This window comes from Ruditapes philippinarum, unplaced genomic scaffold (assembly GCF_026571515.1).
Source record: "Ruditapes philippinarum isolate M1 unplaced genomic scaffold, ASM2657151v2 ctg3818_1_1_1_1, whole genome shotgun sequence".
Classification (NCBI taxonomy): domain Eukaryota; kingdom Metazoa; phylum Mollusca; class Bivalvia; order Venerida; family Veneridae; genus Ruditapes; species Ruditapes philippinarum.
The window spans coordinates 1-14,146 of record NW_026867167.1 but is presented as its reverse complement, the minus strand read 5'-3'; the positions used below and the strand labels follow the sequence as shown (position 1 = coordinate 14,146).

The following is a 14,146-nucleotide window of genomic DNA, read 5'->3' as shown; positions in this document are numbered from 1 at the left end:
ACTCAATCAAACCGAATCTGCAATAATTCCGTTTTGATTTTTCGCCGAAATTGATATTATTTGAGTAAAATCTGGGGTTCAATGGATAATAGAAGAGCCGAAGTATTAAAATTCAAACAATCTAACCAGCTTTTGGTAATTGTCCTCCAAATGCACGTTTACTTTTAATTCATAATGCATATTTTAATTAGAGAAATTTATTAGATGACTTCTATTGGTATAAGCCTGACAATAAATTTCAATGAAATTTCATTAAATTATCTTGACTAGTAAACTGCTGTACAATATACTAAAATAACACATTCTTACCTCGAACAGTAATATTAGCAATATTACTTTTTCTTTTATCGCCGTAGCAATACCATTCTTGACCATGGTTACTTAAATTTACACGTTTTATGTTTATTTTGAAGGTGCCGTTACTATAGCAACTCGTTTCAAAATATCGTTTGTCAGCTAGGAACCCATCTGTTTTACAGCTTCCATTGTCCGAAAGATACAGGTGCGAAAATGTGTCCAAGTGATTTAAACTTCCCCATTGTGTAACAGTTACATTTTTGTTAGTATAACATGCCAATTCCAAACTGCTGTTCACCAATACATCATTGAAAGCTGGCGAAATTATTGTGTATTCTGATACTATACCTGTAACATTGATTAAAATCTCTCTATATATATACTTACAAAAATATTAAGTGAAACTGCACTTTTCTGTAAATATGATTTTCCAGATAAAAGTGTCCATACATGCAATGTTCCAAGCAATTCATCCAAATGAAAAAAATGTCAAGAGAACTTCATCAATTTGTCATCGGAAATTGAACAATCCCTTATATCGAACTTCTGGAACAATTTGATTTAGGAACTTAAACAACCGCTTATATTAATGGAATAGTACTTTATGGATTTCTTAAAAAAAATTTAAGTGACATTTTGCTCATTTTTGTCATTGTTAAGTTGGAATAATTCTTTATATATTTATAAGATGGACTATTGCTATGGTCATTGACTTAAAATGGTTAGGATAAAATGTAAAAAAATTGCCTAAAATATAAAAAGACTACCCCACTCTAATAATAAATTGAACGTTTCAGACATATTTTGAAGAACATTTATAGATTTTTGAAGGTGCACGTCGTTTATTTCATTTTATTTATTTTTTTCATTTATTTTTTTATTATTTTTTTATTTTTATTTGTTTTGGCTAATAAGAAGACAAAATAGGCAATATTGAAAGTTTCTTTTATTGTTATCTGTGTACTCGCCAATTAAATCAATCTTTTGATCTTCTGTTATAATATATTGAATATAAATATTATTCTCATAGAAATTGCAAGTGGATGGCTACTTATTGTGAGTAGAAATGTAAGATAAAAGGCATGCAAAAGAGATAATAAAATAATGTAATAACTATCTAAAGTTCAAATTGTAATCATAAGTTTTGTTTTAAACATTTACGATCATAATTCTTCATTCAAATTCGATTATGTCTTAAGGGTAATGTTCACAAGTCTTAAATATAAATAAATGAAACTTACAGTTAGCGGCCAAAACAAGTATCAATGCTCGCCACATCATATTATACAACCTGCCATTGTCAAAATAGTAAGAAAATGAGAAGAGAAATATGAATCTTAACATTTCTGTAATCAATATATAACGACAATAATGCAAAATTACTTTAAACGTCACCATGACATTATTCATTTCACAATAATGGTTTTATGATATAAGTAGTTTCAAAACAGACTAATTTTAAGTAATATGTAGATAAAACTTGGCAAGTTCTTTTAGAAAGTCATTAATTATAAAATAGAACTTTAATAGTTATTTGTTACGTTCATAAACCCAAACGGACAATAAACATAAGAATATACTACAAATGTTTACTTACTTGTGTCACAATCAGTTCCATTAAATGTTTAAAATAAGGTGATTAAAGACATCAAGATTGACTATTATTGTTCATCTCTGCGACAAATGTTTATCCATTGATATATACAAATACAATCAATCAGCATCACGGACGCAACATTGTTTGTAAAGTTCAAAAGTCATTTAATTTCCTTTTCATGAATAGAACAATGGATATTTAACAAACATCAAGGACGTTATATTAAGTTTCAAGGAAGTTAAATTGAAGTTCCAAATTTCCGATGAAAACAGTAGATACACAAAACAATGAATAGATGCTTAGATTTTTGTAGTAACATATATTCATGTTATCCTGATAAGACCTCAACAGACGGAAGTACAGTAACAACTAAAACAAATCTTAATGTCTCAGGGCCACTATTTCTTATCTTACACCTGTTCTAACAGATTTTTTGTAATGATTAAAAATCAGAGATTTACGAATAATTCCTGGTATAAGTGTATTGAATAAAATTTCAGAACAATTAAGGCAAAAATATAAACATAAAGTAGAAAGATAGGATGAAGAGTATGTTTCGGCCACAAATGATAACAGCATTGTATAAAACTGACCAAATCTGGGTAAATATAATTTTCAAACCCACATATTGCTGTGAAACAAACTATGGTACTGCAGATAACAAAGTGTTTTGGTTTAAGGGCACGATATACGTCAACACTTCTATAATATAGGTTTCCCTTCGGGATCGTACATGTTGGCTGAGCATATATGGGAATTTCAATTTCACTCATATACTTTAAAAGAAACCCGGTTGACGGCAGCTGAAAGTATTCTTCAGTGTCTTTCAAACAAGACACAAGACAGCATTTATATAACGCAGTATGGACACAACCAAAAAAATGTGTAGTGAACGTGGCTTATACGTATTTGTACTATCTATTTCGAAAGTTACATTTTTTTCCTTTGTTTTTTTTTTTTTTTCTATTTTGTTTTTGTTTTTGTTTTTTTGTTTGTTGCATACCAATATTTGGTTTATCATTGTTTTTGGCTAATATGGCATCCTTTAAACTTTTTAAAAAAATGTAAAAGTACTTATTGTGAATTCAGATACTTTCTTGGGCGTGGACATTTTGTGGTTCTCAAGTTCGTAAATCGCTTGTCTTTGCAAAAAGATAAATTGCCAATATTGTAAAAACAGTACACCAGACGAAATAAAATTTCTTTTGATCTTTTGACCTATCAACAAAAACGACGAAAATTATTGTCCTGCGTATAATAATGATTTTGCACTGTTGTATTTTGGTAATTAAAGATCCCTCTGATGGTCCCAGTGATAGCCAGCTACGGAAACGGCTCGACGATTCAGGTTATTGAACTTTTAAAATGATCTGTAACTGGTGGAAACTATTAGCAACCTTAATGATAAATTAAATAAAATATGTAAACATATTTTTCCGTCGGTTTACAAACCAAGGATTTTATAGTTTCGTTAACATTTTAACGGTATTGTTGTAAATCTCATTAAAAATTGTTCATAAGAGAAAACCCCACGGTTACACTCTAAAGTAAAGAATTAACCATCAAATGAAGACTTGTATAATTAGCTCGTGTATGCGCTACATCAATTGAAACCATGTGAATCAAAGCAAATAGGATATTTTCTTGTGCAAACAAACATTTACCGTTTTAGTTTCACGGTGCATTAGCCCTATCGTTCACAAAAAAAGTAATCATCTGATAAAAGTATTGAATTTGTATGAAACAAAATCCATAATATAATGCAAAATATACCGTTAAATTCGGACTTATACTTAAAAACGTTCGTTAATGTTCTATTGATGTACAGATGACCCAAAGGCGGAGTTTCTAGTGCAAATAGAAATTGTACTTCCAACTTCGCCACAATGAGGTTGTAGATTTATTACATATAAAACTCATTTTAGTTGTCTGGACACCAAAATAAGAACGGGAGTCGATATGAAACATATTTAATTAACGAAATGTAGCTATGAAATTAATTTAATGTAGCTTTAAAAATACCCTGTTTTAACAGCAATTAAAGACCAGATGTTACAACAGAAACAACGGTGACTGTGTACATTACACGGCAAGCGTTATCTTTCATATCCACAATTTGATAAAAAAAACAAAATAAAAAAAACACGATAATAAAGATGAACAAGGCAAAGGCAAAATTCTTGAAAATACCTGTTAGGAAAAGACATTTTAATATATTGGCCTTCTCAGATGTATATCGAATATTTTGTTGCTAGAAAAATGTCCAAGTTCATATTATACTGCTTATCGGCATATGTTTTAAGATAACTGTGAACTCTGCAGTAAACCAGACTAATTTAACATTTCTTTCCTGTCTGTTTTTGCGACAAATGCGCCCTCAGGCGCGTTCAGAGCTATGTCATCTACACATGGAATTTCGACGTCTACAATCAAAAGTGTCCCGAACCGAATAACATCTAACAAATAGTGCACGATTTAATCATATAAAGCACACATATTATGTCGAAATATGTGGAAAGCGTTTATGTTCCAGTTTGATTGCAAAGACCGTTAGTTATCTGACTTTTAGACCACAGCTGTTTTCTCTCGGCCAATCAGAGAGGCTAAAAAGTGTTTGATACATCCCACACATCACAGTAAAGTGTTTGATATAACTATCATGTTTGTATTCAACTGAAAGAAAACCCCGTTATGTGCACGCTTTATGCGGGGAAAATTTATATGTATATAGTCAAGTTCATAGTGTAATTCCCTTCTTAAAATTAACAGATAGCAATAGTCCTTTCACCAATTTATTTCGACATTTTATCATTTTACAATACATTTTACTGTATTTGTAAATAAGAAAAAAATAGCAATAATGATGTGAAATGCGTTTATCTATCTATTTAAATCTATATATGTATCTAAATTTTACGACGGCTTTTGTGCTAATATTTTCAGGCACTGTGATTTCAATAATCGCATCCTGAATTATGCCCGGCTTACTCTTAATAGCAGACACTGTAGATGTACTTTGGGAAAAGGGGATTCCACTGGTGGGCAAGGGGTGGAGTTTCCGAACGGTGACTGGGCTGCGGTTGCAACGCTCAGGAAATTCTATGCTTTAAGGCCTCAGAGGGACGTCTGTAATATTTTTTCAGTTCATGAATGAAGTAAAAAAAATCAATGCAGGATGTACATGTATATAAAGCATACAATAAATAAACGAATCTATACGTCAAGTAAAATATTTCAACTTCAGCCGAACAACCAATAAATATCTGAACCCTAGTGTTGTTTAAGCATTAAGGAAAGTTACCTGCCCGTTTCTCCAACGACCCCACTCTTGATAAGTAGCCATCGCCCATGATTTCTGTCTAAGAGTATATTTCGGTAAGCAGTCTTGCGTTCGGACAGCGCTGTGTACGGTGTTATGTCATTAAATCATTTAAATGAGGAATCAACAGGAATAACAACAAAAATCTCCCAAGTTTCGAAATTATAATGTTATCACATTCAGAAATGTTAAATTCTTCCCAATTTTCTTCTGACTGCACCTTTGCGATCTATCTATCATTCAATAGATTGTGTATTCAGTAACTTATGAAAGAACACGAATTATGCCATTTTCTCGTGCATTTTTTGCCTACAATAAGGCCATATAGATTGAATAAGAAATATTTGGATATCCCTATGTAACTGTCGGAGAAAAAAAACGTTTACGCATGTTTAATCTTCACCTTAAACAGAGAAAACTACCTGTGGTCTAAGTCAGATAGATCGCTCGTACCAGTTGGATGTACGGTTCGCTCGTTGATAAATCTCACATCCAACTGGTACTCATGATCTATCCTATACATAAGATAAACAAATGAATATCATATAAACGAGAAAATATCGTAATAATTGCACTACTTTGGCCTAATTTGTCCAATCCGAAGTAGAGCCAAACACGGTTTTATGAATGAAAGTCGTACGCAGAAAAAAGTAAAACGACAAGTTATATAGAAAATAGTAATAATACATTTTAATAAGCAAAAATGTTAGTAAAAACATTAGGAAGTAACTTTTATGTGAAAATGATGTGCCAAAATATCTTTTTGTGGTGACTGAAATAATTTTCTAAATAACGATTCCTCCGCTTAGAAGCACTATTTTTATCAATGAGATTGTACAGACACGTCACTCCTCAGACATTTTAACTTTGGCCATTTTGCAGACACTTCACCCTCAGACAGTTCACTCAACTTTTTAAGAAATTTGATTGAGACACATTTTCAATTTTTATTTTTTTTCTGTTAAACCATAATTAATGTTGAAAACGATAAAAATATTCAATATTGAAGTATCTTGAGGGGTGGGTGTGGCTTGAATTGTCCGGGGGATTAAGTGTCTTTTTCCCATTAATATGACCTAGTTTATCGACGATCAGATCAAGCATCAAACTGCAGTATTTTTTTATGTAAAATGTGTTTAGATAATTATTTCCTTCATTTGCAAAAAATGTGTTTGTTTGTTTTTGGGTTTTACGTCACATCGACACAATATAGGTCATATCACGACGCTCCAGCTTTACTATTGGAGGAAGACCTCAGGTGCCCTTCCGTGCATATTTCAGGCACGAACGGGCACCTGAGTAGAACCACCGACGTTCCGTAAGCTAGCTGGATAGCTTCCTTACATGAAAGAATCCAAAGTCCCTGTCGGGATTCGAACCCACAGCGGTGAGGGGCAAGTGAGCAAAAAATGTGTAAATTATACGATTACGCATGTGTTAAAGCAACTAAAAGTAGTGTATACTGTGTAGAAGTACATACTACGGTAAATGCCCTAAAATGGTACGACCGTTACGGATTTAGCTGCGGGAAATTTACACTAATTGATGAACATAACACAATTACATGATATTTCTATTTTTCTATCATTACTTTACCGTTTAAGGTGAAAATAATTGATGTGTTTGAAAATTATCAATATTTCTTTTGTATCTATTGCACATTTTTCAAAAAATAAATTGTTTATAATGAAAATCAATAAAATTAAAACAGTCGTAGAAGTGTCATCTTCCATTATAAATAGAGTTATTTCTAGGTTTTCGAATAAGTGAATATATTAATGTAAACAGTAAAGATTGGCGAAAAAATATAAATTCTGAAAAAAAGCATGAAAGAGAACAATGTATCCAGGCAGTAAGACAAAACAGTCGTTGTACATTTTCCTGAGATTTGGTTTCAAAGACAGTTCTATTTTCACGGATGGCACACTTCTTTATAACATGCATAAACCATTTATTCAGCGAAATATTATTTATTAACTATAGAAATACGACCCATACAAATAATTAAAACATTTAAATCGAAATCAATATTGTTTATTTCTCTTTTATTATTTTTAAACCGTAGACTGACATTAAAAAGAAACTTTATTAGCGAAAGAAAAGAATCGGCACAAGTATGTTTTCTCCACCATCATGAAGTATGTCATACTGGACCTCGATCTATATTCTAGACAAATACGATACGTACCAGTTTGAAAGTACGCTTCAGCTTTAAGACATATGTCTCGAATTGAACATTTTTATGGAAAATTAAAATTGAATTGATCATTTATTTATGATATTTTTCCATATTAAATAGACTTATGTGATAATTACAGGCACGCATACACGGCAGGGAGCTGAAGGGCTGAAGCCCCCTTCCCAGACACCCTGACTTGAATTGTTTTCCTATAAAAAAAACAATGCGCATTGAGAGTAAAATATGATATAAATCTAAGTCCTTGTTTATTTGAACCTTGACCCCAGCTTCCTGTCATAAAGTTCTTTCATTCCATTTTACAATAGGTCGAGACTAAATACTATGGCTTAGACTAAATACATACATGCAGACACTAATTAGTTCCCTTTGTCAGTGTAGATGCAGTTTAAGCGCCTAGATAATACTGAATGAAAGAGCAACTTATTCGTAGTACATCTAAATACATTTACTTTTGAACTATAAATAGCCCCCTATTGAATATTGAATGTGATGATGATTTTTTTGTATATATATATTCAGCATTTTTTTCAATACTGAAGCGCAAGTGATGTAAATTTAAATTATTTTAATCTTAAAGCACGCTTTTTAGGGTTAATGTAAAGCATATCTTACCCTCTGGAAATTTTCATGAAAAATCATAGCTTTCCCATACATGTAGATTAAGTTTTTTTCTTCCAGTTTTGCAGAAATAACATTTTTGTGAAAAATATGTAGACACTTTCAAAATGTTCAAATAAAATTCACCAAAAGCCATAAGGTAACATATGAATTTCATTTTTTTCCTGGGAGAACCGCCAGACCCTCCCTCATCAAAAGAGGGAGTTTGGTCATTTCAAACATGCCCCCCACGAATTTTTATGGCCCGGCCCTGTAATAACAGAGTAAGTCTATTCGAATGATATTCTCTCCCTTCACAAATCTTGACCTATTTCATACTCTGCATAATATGTGTGCATTGTTATAAATGCCCTGACTCTTGAAGAAAATATTACTTCCTTATCAATTTTCTGTGTTACCAAACACAGAACAAATAAAATTTAAGATATTGCAAGGTTTCATGTCACTTGTATATGAAAAAAAGACTGGAGCCTGATGGAAACATTAGCTCAACTGTCCTGCTATCCTTCTCATCTTGGTGTCATGAGTGTCCGCGTTGGCATACCACTTTGGTTACAGATTTTGGGGCAACGTTCAGCTTATGAAGCATAGAACTTCATAAACAATTAAAATATTTACTTGTAACTTCACAAATTTTTTGAGATCGTCCGTAATAAAATTTGCAAAGCCAATAACTCTAGCATGTTTTTTTTGACAGAACAAATTGACAATTTTGAACCAAATTAATCTTGCTTATTTCTTTCTATTTTATTGTATATGTTTTCAGGATTATAAATGGAGGTTACTCTCTGAACCCCATAAATCTAACAATCATTTTAACAGAGTAATAGTCTTTATTTAGGTTAGAAAAATCTTAATTTAAAACTTTGCAAGAAAATCAATCTTTAGGACAACAAATATATACTTGTGGTATTCATTTAAACATATAACATCAGTTTTCAAAAGAAAACAGAAGATATTCATATGAAACCTTTACATGTCTTTAGTCATAATTGGAAGTTGCTATCCAAGCTCCATAAAACCCAGGCATAGAAATTTGCTGCCCTTTGTAAATAATAAAAAACCTTGGTCCTTTTTTGACAGCATTTATGCAATTCCCTTTTCATGTCCGCCGCACCCAGTGCTTTTAGCACTTTGATTTATCTTTACTCTGTAAATGTATCGTCATTTGCACTACGATATATTCTATAGGAAGCGTTGATCAGTATAGGATCTAGCATGTTGTTTATAGCGGTGGTATTGTTATTCTTCTATTGGAAATTATCAGGTAATATAAATGCCATTAACAACAAAAATAAACCCAAAAGAACCCAACCAAAAATTAATATACCGTTGTTTCATGTCTTGATCCGCATAAAATATTGAAATTAAGTACAGTTAAATTTCGTTCGTTCGAACTCGGATCGCTCGAATACATACCTTCGCTCGAACGCATCGCCCAGTCCCGTTCAAATTCCTATATAATATATATTGTTCTACCTCGGATCGCTCGAACACCGATCGCTCGAGCTCTCGAACCTGATCACTTTGGCGGAAATATAGTGAAAATCACACCTTTTTGGTTTAACACAAAAATACAACAAAAGTTCCCGGTCGACATGTTGAATAAATGAAATAACAAGAATAAAGATCAACAAGGCAAAGGCAACGTTCACAGGACGCCGCCCCCGGACACACCCAAGTGTGCAAGTAGGGCACCCAGAAGGCACCAAACAAAAACCTGGAGTGGACACAAGGGCGAAAGGAGTGGGAAATGTAATGTGAAATAATATAAACAAAAGCGAGCCCATAAGGGATAAGGGCTGTACGGGTGAAAAGGTGGGGGTAGGGTGTTTAAAAATGGAAGAGAAATACCTACCGTCAACGACAATCCAACAAGACAGACAGCACAAAACATGTAAACATCCAAAAACAAGTAACAATACAGACAAGAAAAACACGTGAAGGAACACAAAGGGGTACCGCCTTGGAACGGTCAGTGGTAGTTAAACACCACTGGGGAGTCGGCGTCACGTGTATTAACACCTCGTGATCTTTAATTCAAGAGTTGGAAGCAAAAATGACTTTGTACAATGTGATAGGTTTATATTAGAGTCTATGGGTAATGATGACCTTCTATATACTTATAAGAAAATACTTAGTACACAACACCAATATAAGTACCTGTAGAAAGAAAAGTTTCTGATACAGCAACAAATGAATATGGCAATATGCTTATTGATTTTTGTGTAAGTAATGATTTGTTTATTGTAAATGGTAGAGTTGGTATAGATTATGAAAATGTCAATACAACATGAAAAGGCAGAAGCACAATAGATTTTTTTATTTGTACTCCATGTATTTTTGAAATAATTAAGAATTTTCAAATCGATGACTTCTCAAGCATGATTTCAGATTTGTATAATCCACTTATTCTAACAATTGGAACTGAGAATATAATTAATAATAAAAATACAATGAATAATACCAAAGGAGAATCAATAACCAAACTGTGGAACAATGATAACAACACACATTTTAGTACAAATATTGAACTCTCACAAGTAAATGATGTTTTCGATACGCTTAATCGGCTGAATGATACAAATGAAATAAAACAGGATGATATTGATAATATTGTTGACCATATAAATGGAATTTTCAATAAAACATGTAAAAAAGCATTTGGCAGTAAAATAATAAAGAAGAAAACAAACAAACTGACATATAAATTCCAACCCTGGTTCAATACTGAATGCAATAGAGGTAGAAATCTGTACCACATTGCACGAAAAACTTATAATAATAATAAATCAGAAAGAAATAAAACTGTCTAAAAGATGTAAGCAAGCAATATAAAAATAAAATTAATATGACATATAAAGTATATTAGAATAATAAAAATAGACTATCTGAGAAAAATAAAAGGTAATAACCCAAAAGAGTTTTGGAAAGTAATAAATAGTGTAAATAACGTTAAACAAGAGCAACAAGCAAAACCAAATGACTTATATGAATATTTAAAAAAAAACTCAAATAAACATGGAACGGACAATAATATCCTTAATTCAGAACAAGAACCATATCAAGAAATAAATGAAGAAATAAATACAAAAAATAACAGATCAGGAGATAATAAATACTGTTAAAACATTAAAAAGCAATAAAAGTCCCGGAGTAGATAATATTCTTAATGAACATATCAAATGCACTCTAAATATAATGATACCAATATATAATAATATATAGTTAGAATATAGTGGTCGTTGACCTAAGAAGATAATTAAAAGTGGGAAAATTTTGATGTGATTTTGATACGCATTGCATGTTATTGAAACTTGGCAAAAAGTTGGACTATACAAATAAAAATAGGATTATTGTGATAAATCGGTTTGGAGAACTGTTTGAAAACTATTTGTTTTGTTTGTTTGGATTTTTAAGGCACGTCAACACATAACTGGCTATATCGTGCCGAATGCTATAATAGGCTTAAAATGTTATGTAAAACTTTGTAAATGACAATAAAAATGAACCAATCAAATCCTAGAATACAAGTTTATCTCTTTCAAATAATCAATGATGTTTTTTGATGGAAATGTATTAAAGAGTTCTTTGAGTGAATTAACAAAATAAAATCTATTACGGGTCTGTGAAAAATCATGACATTCAAGAAGAAAATGCTTGACAGTAACATTTTCATTAGAACCTACACAAAAAGGGGCATTGTCATTTGTGAGGAGATAAGAGTGGGTAATTTTAGTGTGTCCAATTCGGCATCGAAGAACTGTTTGATCACGGCGGTTTGAGAGAGATAGAGATGGTGACACATCAAGGGATGTGTTTATATCGTGAAGTTTATTAAAAACGGCATTGTCCCCTTTCCATTCAGATGATACGAGCTTATTTATAACCGGTCTAAAATCACAAGCATTTAACAATAAGTCAGTTTTTTGAAAATTTACTGATTGTTTAGCTAAAGCATCTACTTTTTCATTTCCTCGTATACCTACATGACTTGGAATCCAATATAATTTAACAAATTTTGTTTTAAGTATATCATGAAATCGTAAAAGAAGTTTCTTTATCATGATATTGTCAGATTTTTTATTTTATCCTGTCACTTGTATCAATTTCGACCCGATAACAAGGTGCTGTATATTTTTACTGATTTACGGCACTTGATCACGTGGTATGCATTTTCCCGGACTACTTTTCAAGAAAAAAAAAATATTATTATAATGTTGGACTTTATGTTTGATGGTTAAATTTGTTTTCGCCTCAGAGTTTCCAATAGAAACGTTCTTTACAGGCCGTTCCAGTGGTATGAAAAAAAAAACTGTCGTTAAATCTTCTGTATGTAAAAAATAACGAATTTTGAAAACTTTGATAAAACTTTGTTTGTTTATTTTATTTCACTCAATAATTTTTCAAGCGAAATAAAAAAATATTAAAAGTGAAATAAATGTAAAACTTAACTCGTTTGCGACATTAAAATAGCGTACTTGATTTGATTGTTTTGCACGTGCTGTTTGGAGCTACATTGTGACGTCACGTAAACAATACTTTAAACGTCTGTACAGCGTTAACGACTGAATAAAAGATATTGGTGTTCGAATTCATTTTCTTAGTTAGACCATTTTCTTTCATTCTAGATAGTTTTCACAACAAATGTCCACAAAAAATTGTTTTTATTTATCACATTTTTCAAACAAAATGGCGCCCTCAATGTGAAAATACAAAGGGAGATAATATGAACGGCGAGTGCATTGTTGTAGAATAATGCACGCTTCGGTCCTTCTTTGTTTATATAGAAACATTTCTGAAAGTGTGATTAAAGGTAGTTTGCCTAATAAAATTCTTTAAAAAAAACGGTGACAGGATAAATAGGATAATAGATTGGTGCCGTGGATGGAGAAAGTTTATCTGCCTCTGCTCCGGAATTTATTGGGTTCGCCTTCGGCTCACCCAATAAATTCCTCCGCCTCGCCAGATAAACTTTTTAATCCACGGCACCAACCTATTATTCTCTATTTTAATGGATATTAAAACAGAAAGCGAGTCATAAAATATCACAAATTTATCATATGTATGACAATGCCAAATCGATAGCTTTTGCTTCAGCAGTAAAAATTGATGCATTATCTGGTAACCTCATACTAGATGTAAAATTATTTTCAAACACAGCCGCACCTACTTTGCAACCTTCTTTTGAACCGTCCGTATAAATATGTATAAAATCTTCATGTTCTTTCTTAATTGCTAAAAACTTCTCTTTGAACTGTTCAGTTGAATTTGATGACTTTTTATATTTGAAAGGTTAATATTTATATTCGGGGAATTATAAGTCCAAGGTGGAACATCCTCATCGTCATTTTGAAGGATACTGTCTGGATTAATTTTAAGTTTATCCAAATCATCTTTTAAACGAAGGCTTGAAACTTGGTTTGAAAATAATATTTTTAGCTTGATTTTTGCGATTACATGAAATTCTAGTTGCATATTGAAGTGATAGCTTTTTTCGACGAAGATGAAGCGATGGTTCCCCAGCTTCAGCATATAGACTTTCTACTGGTGAGGTGCGAAAAGCACCTTAAGCTAAACGTAAACCCTGGTGATGTATGGTATTTAGCATTTGAAGATATGATTTTCTTGCAGACCCATATACTACAGAACTATAATCTTATTTTGATCAGATAAGACAGCTGTATAATTTCAGTAATGAGGAAGAATTTGATCCCCAATTTGTACTTGATAAAACCTTTAGTAAATTTAAAGCTTTTAGGCATTTAGTTTCCAATTGTTTAATATGTGGTATAAAAGAAAGTTTTTTATCAAATATAATTCCTAAAACCTTAGCTTCATCAACTACTGGAATTTTAGAACCAGATATCTTAAGTTCAGGGTCATTATGTTGTTTCCGCAATCGACAAAAATGAACACATTGAGTTTTTTACTTTGAAAATTTAAAACCATTATCTATTGCTCACTTTTGAATTTTATCTAAATTTTGTTGAAGTTGCCTTTCAATTGTTCTCATACATTTCGATCGATAGCAGATAAAAAAATCGTCCCCATATAGAGAAAGTCTATGCCTGGTGTAAGGGCGCTAACAATATTGTTTATTTAAGGCCAAAAA

At 31.8% G+C, this 14,146-nt stretch overlaps 1 long non-coding RNA gene across 1 annotated transcript; it reads right to left on the bottom strand.

The window, feature by feature from the left end:
* Nucleotides 1-285: 285 nt before the first annotated feature.
* LOC132735119 (uncharacterized) lies at nucleotides 286-1,989 on the bottom strand. The gene is made up of 3 exons (XR_009626408.1): nucleotides 1,895-1,989; nucleotides 1,539-1,588; nucleotides 286-645 (listed from the first exon to the last, which is right to left on the bottom strand). It is a non-coding gene; the product is annotated as an uncharacterized LOC132735119 (long non-coding RNA).
* Between the last annotated feature and the right edge of the window lie 12,157 nt (nucleotides 1,990-14,146).